This window comes from Ictidomys tridecemlineatus, chromosome 5 (assembly GCF_052094955.1).
Source record: "Ictidomys tridecemlineatus isolate mIctTri1 chromosome 5, mIctTri1.hap1, whole genome shotgun sequence".
In the NCBI taxonomy this organism is placed as follows: Eukaryota; Metazoa; Chordata; class Mammalia; order Rodentia; family Sciuridae; genus Ictidomys; species Ictidomys tridecemlineatus.
Genome location: NC_135481.1, coordinates 166,923,698 through 166,931,779, shown reverse-complemented (window position 1 = coordinate 166,931,779; position 8,082 = coordinate 166,923,698). Strand labels below are relative to the sequence as shown.

At 41.8% G+C, this 8,082-nt stretch overlaps 1 long non-coding RNA gene across 2 annotated transcripts; it reads left to right on the top strand.

Moving 5' to 3' along the window:
* Positions 1-201: 201 nt before the first annotated feature.
* On the top strand, positions 202-7,554 carry LOC120886378 (uncharacterized). Of its 2 annotated transcripts, none has more exons than XR_005729350.2 (3): positions 202-3,582; positions 3,734-3,826; positions 4,680-7,554. It is a non-coding gene; the product is annotated as an uncharacterized LOC120886378 (long non-coding RNA). The 2 variants fall into 2 exon arrangements; XR_005729349.2 differs by having other exon boundaries at positions 802-3,582; positions 3,739-3,826.
* The last annotated feature ends 528 nt before the right edge of the window (positions 7,555-8,082 follow it).

The window sequence follows — 8,082 nt, the reverse complement described above, 5'->3', positions numbered from 1 at the left end:
GTTTACCAAGTTGCTAAGTGATTTAAAGTATTGGTTTTATGCTAAAATGCTCTAAATTGGATGTTAATATTGAAAGAAAACCAAGCTGTGTTGTTCTGAAAGAGTGCTGCTTTGGGGGTATAAAATGAGATAAATAGTAGTTTCCAGCCCTCTGCCATTTTCAACAACAATGAGAGTACCTTAGTCCATGTTGTGTTGTTATGACCAAATACCTGAAGCTGTGTGACTTATAAAGAAGAGAGGTTTATTTATCTCATAATTCTGGTAGTCCAAGAGCATAACACCAGCATCTCTGCTTGACCTCTGGAGAGGAGCTCTAATTGAAAAAACAGAAAGGTCAAGCATGTGCCCACGCAAGAGCACACATGCAAGAGAGACCAAGCAAAGATGGCAGGCTCTCTTTTTAATAACCCACTCTCACAGAAACGTCATCAATCCTTCATGAGCACCTCTGTAATGTCAAATGGCTCTTAAAGGCCCTTCTACCTCTCAACACAATTACAATGGGCACCAAGCCTCAACATGAAATGAGGTGGGGAAAACCATATTCAAACCTTAGTAGATAGACTGAGGAATTTGGCCTTTTAAACTCACATTTATTAAATTCGATTCTAAATCTTCACAGTACTCTTTATAGTAGGCACTATTATCAACTTCATTTTATAGGTTGGAACTGAGATGCAGTAAGGCTAATAAGCTGGCCCAAAGTCATACTTGCTGGAGTCAGAATGAGTCCGGCCACAGAGTCCAGGGGCCTTTACCATTGTACATGTGGTTTTGCATAGGGCCTGTGCTTCAGCCCAGCTGATCCCAACTCATTTGCCAATGAGTGTTTCTATACTAGTAGAGATGGTAACATCAAAATTATGGAGGTGGGGGAGGAGGTCACTTAAAAACAAAACTGCCTGGGCTTTGCCAATCATAGGTTAAAATTTTCATTGGCTTGATGTGTGTCTAGGAGTGCATAACAGCTCAGGAACTGCGAAGCAAATCCCATTTGATACATGATGAAGAGGAGGCTGAGAAACAGGGCTGAACAGCTGGCAATAGCCAAACCCAGGCTATATAAATTAGACTAACCTAAATTCTGCACAGGTTCTCTGGATATCTTTTTATTATACAGGTTCTGAAGTAGTCAAGCTACCTGAGACCTTACCATCTCCAAGTGATGGTGATGCCGTTGGTCCAAGAAACAATACTTCTGTTCGTTGAGCAGTAAAATGTTTCAGGCCCTGAACCATAAGGGCTTTCCTGGTCCTCTAGAGAGCTGCAGCTTTCCTAGCTATACCAGCCTGGGAAGACATATGGTGCCAAGGTATGGGCCCAGATTGGGGGTTCCTTGAGAACCCAGGCCTGATGCCCTTAGTGCCCTCCAAGATCCAGTTTAGAATAAAAGCATTGTACCAGAGTAGGAGTTAAGTTTCTGAGACCTGGGAGAAAATTCCAGGAAGCTGAAAAGAAGTTATGACCCAGAACCCCTAGTGACCTGGCCCCTCTCCTGGTGTCCTCTCACTTAAATTCAGCCCGTGGCTCAGGGGATTAGACAGAGGGGATTGCAGATTTTTCCAGGCAGCCTTTCCCAGCCTTTCTTCACTGCTGCCAGGACACAAGGCCCTCTATCATCATCCAATCTTGCTATTGTAGTGACTGGGAGGAGGTTCCGCCTCCCGCCGGGATTCCACCTAAGGTGCAGGAAGCCGGAGTTCCCTTCTATGGAGAGAAGATCCGCCCCGATTGTGGAGGGTCAGGGTTTGTTTTTCTTTTTTCTTTCTTTCTTTTCTTCTTCTTCTTCTTTTTTTTTTTTAATGGCTTTCAAGTCTCCTTGCAGATCTTTCTTGGCATTCCAAGAGTGAATTCCGTTCTTTCTCAGTCTCCCACGGGAAAGAATGCGTGATAGCGTGGTGCGGGGTATGCCTAAGCCCAAAGTGCAAAGGAGGAAAGGCCACCACCTTGCTCAACTCTGCTGTCCTTTGCGACAGCGTATGAGGATCTTCCTGTTCCCCAAACAGAAAAATTGAGGAAGGGATAACTTCTAATTAGGAATGGATCTGAGATTTTTTCTTTATCATATGCCACTCCTCCCAACGCCCAACGCCGAGCGCTGGTTTCCTGCACCCACCCAAACCCGCCCGCCAGGCCAACCCAGGTTCTGGCCCATCAAGTTAGGAAATGAGACCATCCATCAGCGCTGAGTTCCTGGGAGCCCCAGCTGGTCCGGAGTGCGTTCCCGGAGGCGTGCCCCATCTGTGTGCCTCCTCAAAGTCACGGGAGAATAACAGCGCAGCAGTGGCTGCTGAGAGTCGGGTCCGCCAGGTCACCCACTTGGCTGGGGATCGCGGCTTTCGCTGGCTTTGCTCATCTGGGCTCCTAGGGCCGTTAGACTTGGATTGAGACTCCTGTGGCGATGGGTTGCTACCGATCTCTACAGAACCGGCTGCTTCCTTGGAGGTCTTGGGTGGGGAGACCTTGGAGGATTAGAAAAATCCTAGGGAGGAAATAGACTGCACAGGCAGATGCCCGCCTGGAGGTGCTGGACAGGGGAAGCATTTGGCAGAGCTGGGGATGGAGGAGGTCATAGGTCTAGGAATCTCTTAGGCTGGACCACCCTGCGAAATTTGCTTTTGAAAAAGAAAGAAAGAAAGAAAAGGCCTTAATGGTCGCCGCAGAGGGCAAATGAAGATATAAATGTGGTGTTTGCGTACCTTTATTTTAAAGTATAGTTATTTTCATTTTGAAGGAAACATCGGGAGTACTCTAGGGTGTTTTGCAGGTGTGGGTCCTATAGAGTTTTTATCTGCCTCATTCACTGGAGGAGAAGGGAGAAGCCCGGACGTGCCACCCTTTAGGCACCCGCAGATACGGTATCCGAGGTTCCTTAGGTCGCTCTGGCAGCAAGATGGGGCTGAGCATCAGGGGGCTCTCCAGCAGCCCTGTGCACCCGGGCTCCCCAGCAGTCTTTAGAATGGAGACTGCTGAAATGCAAGGTAGGCTCCTGGTTTGTTTGGGAAGATGCCCATTAAGGAGGAAACCCGGATTTTTCTTGCAATTGTGACCTACAATGGAGAATACCCTATGCGCTCATTCCCACTCCCAGGTTGCAAAGGGAGAAGGGATGAAGTAGAACAAAACCCTATCCTCAAAATTCAGAGCCTCCTGCAGTCCAGGGCTCCCAAGAGGGTGGAGTTAGGAGACAGGACTTTCAATATCTCTTTGCTCCACCTGGTGATTACTAAGTGCAGCCATTAGGGAGGGAGCCTAGGGAAAGGTCACTAATGAATAATTAATCCACCTTCTCACCTTTTAGTCCCAGGCCCTGAAACTGCTGGGCTTAGAAGAGGACCTTGCTCCCAGGTCTGTGCCCTGGACTGTCAGTGCACCCTTGTAGCTTGATCCACCCGTCTCTGCTTCACTTTCTCTAAGCAGGAGCCATTTCCCATTTGGAAAACCTCACAAGGTCCCACAGTTGTTCAAGGAACAAGCAGCCTCCAGGATCGCGAGAGAGCCCCACCTCCCCCGGCCCTGGACCGAGAGCCCAGCATCCTCCTCTTCTTATCCGAAGCTCGAATGTTGAATTTCCCTGAGGTGAGGATACTGAGCTGGCCCTTTATGGGGGAGGAAAAAATTTTAAAGGAGAGAAGGGAACCTCTGTATCCCAATTTTCCCCCTCTCCCCTCTTCAATACCCCTCTTAATACTACTCCGCCCCCTCTCCTGTTTCCCTGCTTTTTGCCTAGGGCAGAGGAGGGACCCCAGAGATGGAAACCGAAGAGCTGCAAGGTCTCACTGCCCATTTTCCCAGCAACACCGCGGAGTTTTTAAAGTCTTTGGTGGGTATAAGAGCTCCAGAGAAGGTCGTAGAGGAGCCAATAACACTCTCTCGGGTCCTCTTTCGTCCTTTCTTACTTTCCTAGACAAAACTCCCTTATCTCACCACACAAAAAGCTCCTGTAGCCTTAGAGAGAAAAGGTTCCTCTCGCCTTGGCAGGGATTTGCTCAACTCAGGTACCCTCCAGATTGATGTCCCTACTTTGTCTACGGAGCAATTGTGGACCTCACCTTTGCAACCGGGGCAGGGACTGGCTTGCCGGATGAGCTGCCCGAATAGGCCAGTGAGGTGCCAGGTGCTGATGATGTAATTCTTAGGCTGAGGACGCGGGAGCTCAGATTGCAGGCAGTTAGATGAGGAGAAATAGCTTGCATCTCTCCCCCGGTGGGCTGAAGCTGTTGGGACTGTTCGCAGTGAGTGTGCGGGGGTTTAAACTCCCAGCCCAAGAATCCCACACTCTGAGCAACCAGGCCCATCTAGCTCTGCAATTCCAAGGTAACACTTCAGGGGAACAGTCCATGTGTCCTGATGGGTGCACACTTCTTAACTGTTCAGATATTAAATTTTAATAATGGAATTCCCCTCATGAATTGCTGTGTACACTTCCCCTGGCTAAAGTCACTCAAAAATGTGGGATATTCTGTCCAGGCATGATGGAGGGTGTGCCCTTAGGAATGGAATGTGTAAGACTAGAGAGAAGTTATCCTTCCCAGATGTTGCTACTGGAGTTACAAAGTCACATCTAACACATCATTTTTAGACTCTCATTCCTGTTGACTTTCCAAGACACTGTTTTCCTTTTTGACTTTCTTTGTTACTAGATCAACTTGCTTTTTTTTTTTTTTTTTTTTCAGAAAACCCATCACAGAGAGGTCCCAAATTTATAACACTGGGCATCTGGGGCACTCCAGGACTCCACATGCTGCCTTTGCAAAACTTCCATGGGAGCATAATAGGCCCTCAGCAACACATTTAGCCTCCCTCCCCAAAGCCTTTTTAAAATTTTCCATAGTATTCAAAACATCTTGTGGTAGTATGCAAATAACTTCAGATATACCAAAGAGTAACTGTGACTCATTATAAAATAAATGGTAGGGACTTGAATTATGTCAGAATTCAAGTAAGGAAACTACTTTAAATGAGCCTCACTTTTTATGATGCTAGGCCCCTAATGTAAAATTATTTCTTGGCAAGACAACTTCTTAGAGGATAAAACCACCGAACAACAACAAAACACTTCATAGGACTCTTGTTTAAACTCTACTGAACAGTCCCCTGATCCAATTTAACAAGATATTTCTTCTCTGCTAAGAAGAAGAGTAAATTGTGCTTCATGGCCTAAAATCTTACATGTAGTATCAAATAGCAACCGAATGCCTATGTGACTAACTCTAAACTGACCAAATGGTTACTTAATTAAAGACTGACTCAAAAGACAAAAAAAAAAAAATGATTTCTATTCTATTCTAGGATTTGGCAATGTATGCACAAAATACTCTTGTGTGTACTTACTTTTCAGTTCCTATCCCCAAATGGTTTCTATCCTAGAAAGGATTTAAATGTTATTCAAAGACAATGATGAAATGAAATGAAATAGCTCTCCATTGACAAGTAAGCTGAAAGCAAGAAAATGTTTTAGTGAGTAGTAATTCTGGTTTAACTGCTGTATAAGTGGTTCAGGTTCTCTCTCTCTCTCTCTCTCTCTTTCTCTCTCTCTCCCCCCCCTCTTCCTCTCCCCCCCCCATGTGTGTGGGAGTGCCATTGGTGGGAGTAGGGGCAGCAGAAGCAGAGACTATTTTTACATTTGACTGTAAGAGGAACAGAAACCTAAAAAATCAAATTTCAGCTGTAACAAAGCCTGGCCTTTTCCTTTTGAAGCTCATATGTATACTTTTCTAATTAGTTTTGTTTCCTTATTTTCATAATTTTGCTTTTTGATTCTACAATGCAAATCAATTGTATAAAGAAATGCACTTAACAACTTGAAAATTTTAATTTTGTTTAGAGAAAGTTTTGCATAGGCCTGTCTTTTGCATGTGCCTTCTATGGTTGAATGAATGACCAGAGAGAGAGAGAGAAACCACATAATCAGTATATAAAGCATTGTGAATTTTGGAGCCTAATTTCTTCTTCATATCAAATTGATAAACATTGAAAGATGAAGAGTTACATCTTTGCATCAACTCCACTATTCCACAGATATTTCATCTGCATTGCCATTCCTTGTCTTCCATCCCAGGTCAAATTATCCACTTCCTTCAAGACCCACCTTCTTTCAGAGGACTTCTTTGTCAATTTCAACCTCTCTTAGGATGGCTGTTTTGCCTTTTCCTTTGAAGAGCTTATGTACCCACTGTGCCAGGCTGCACTGCATCTTCATGTGTGTTCTTATTTTTTTCCATCTAAATTGGGAGTTCCATGATGCAGGGACTTTTCTTTCACTTACATAAAATAGCAAGCATCCAATATGTCATGAGTTTCGTGGAGGCTAATTCAATATGTAAATGCTTGGTTGAAGAGAATTCTTTCAGGACCTAGAAGATTTAAGAGGTTCCTAAATCCAGTGTGTTGGATCTGATCACACTCATGTCTATCTTTTGTATTAACTACCAACAGTACTAATGAAAATTGACAGGCCTCACGCAAGTGTACATGGTTATATCAATTTGTACTGGTTTCTCATAGTTGAGAAATGAGAAATGGATCCGATCCTGGGGAACTTTGTTAATATCTAAAGTATCAGTAAAGTTTTCTTTTTCACCACCTCTGGTTTTATTTGAAGGAACTGAATATATACATTTTCAAAATTATTAAAAAGTCTTATTAATGTAGGTTAAAGTTGTAAGTTTGATGATCTAGTTCCTATTGCAAGTAAGAATGACTACTGATAAAATGAGTAAGTTATTGAGCATCTGGAAGTTTAAGCAGTGTTTAAGACTGAACACCAAAAAAAAAAGGTATTGAATTAATTATGTTTTGAAGATGATCTTCCACAGAAGAAAAGTTTAAAATCATTTTTTTTTCTTTTCTTTTATTTAAAAAATCTTCTGAGAATTCCATTTGTATCAGGTATGAAAAGACATACAGGAAAAACATTTAAAAGGAAACATCATCTGGTTTATAAATCAATTACAATTTGCTACAGTATGTTAAGATTGATGAGCAATGGTACTTCCCATCTAATCTTTTTTAAAATAAACTTTGACTTTTTAATATATATTTTTAGTTTTAGGTGGACACAATACTTTTATTTTATTTTTATATGGTGCTGAGGATCAAACCCTGTTCCTCAGGCTGGGCAAGTACTCTACTACTGAACCTCAGCCCCATCTTTTATTATTAAAGCAGAGAGCCATGAATTAATCCTGTTAGTCTTTTAACAGGTTATGAAGTGAGATGTCTGCAACAATGTATCACAAAAGAAACTATCACAATCTTTTTACAGTTCTCTCTCTCTCTCTCTCTCTCTCTCTCTCTCTCTCTCTCCATTGTACAATGGTATTTATTTATCTTTTGGTGTCTAAAGCACTAAGCATAATGCAAGTAGTAGATATTCAGTTTAATGCTAGAAGATTATATTAACCTGTATTTTGTTTTGAATGCTTTTATATTTATTGGTTCATTTTACTTAACCAGCCATCCCTTAGCTATCATCCCAATATTTTAGACTGAAAAACTAAAATCTGTACATGATCATGCAAATAATAAATAGTGAATCCTAAACTGAAATCCACCTATGTTATTTTTATCCTCATTAAAGTTGTAGAAAGAGAGGGAGGGAGGGAGGGATAGAAAGGGAGAGAAAAGGGGAGATAGAGAAGAGAATGAGAAAAATGCTATATTACATGTTATTGCTTTATAATTTTACATAAATGCTTTATAATAATTTCTAACATGACAAAATGTAAGGTGTATACATTTTACAACTTTCCACTGACAATTGTCTTTATATAAAATCACAATTTTGCCTCAATTTTTATATATAATCATTATGTAAAGTTCTTGAGAAATCTGTGGCTGAAATACCACAATGTAGTATAAGATGTAAAATATAGTATTGATTTAAATAATATGGCATAAGTTGAATCACTAGTGATCTAATTTTTGATGCAAGGCTGTGTTTGAAAACAACAAAAAAATTATATGGATGTTTTGAAGTAAATTCCGTGTCAAAATATGATTATACTTCAATGAGAACCCTATAAATTTCAGGAATATGAATTGTTGATAGAGATTTTAGGTTTCAGTTTGTTATTT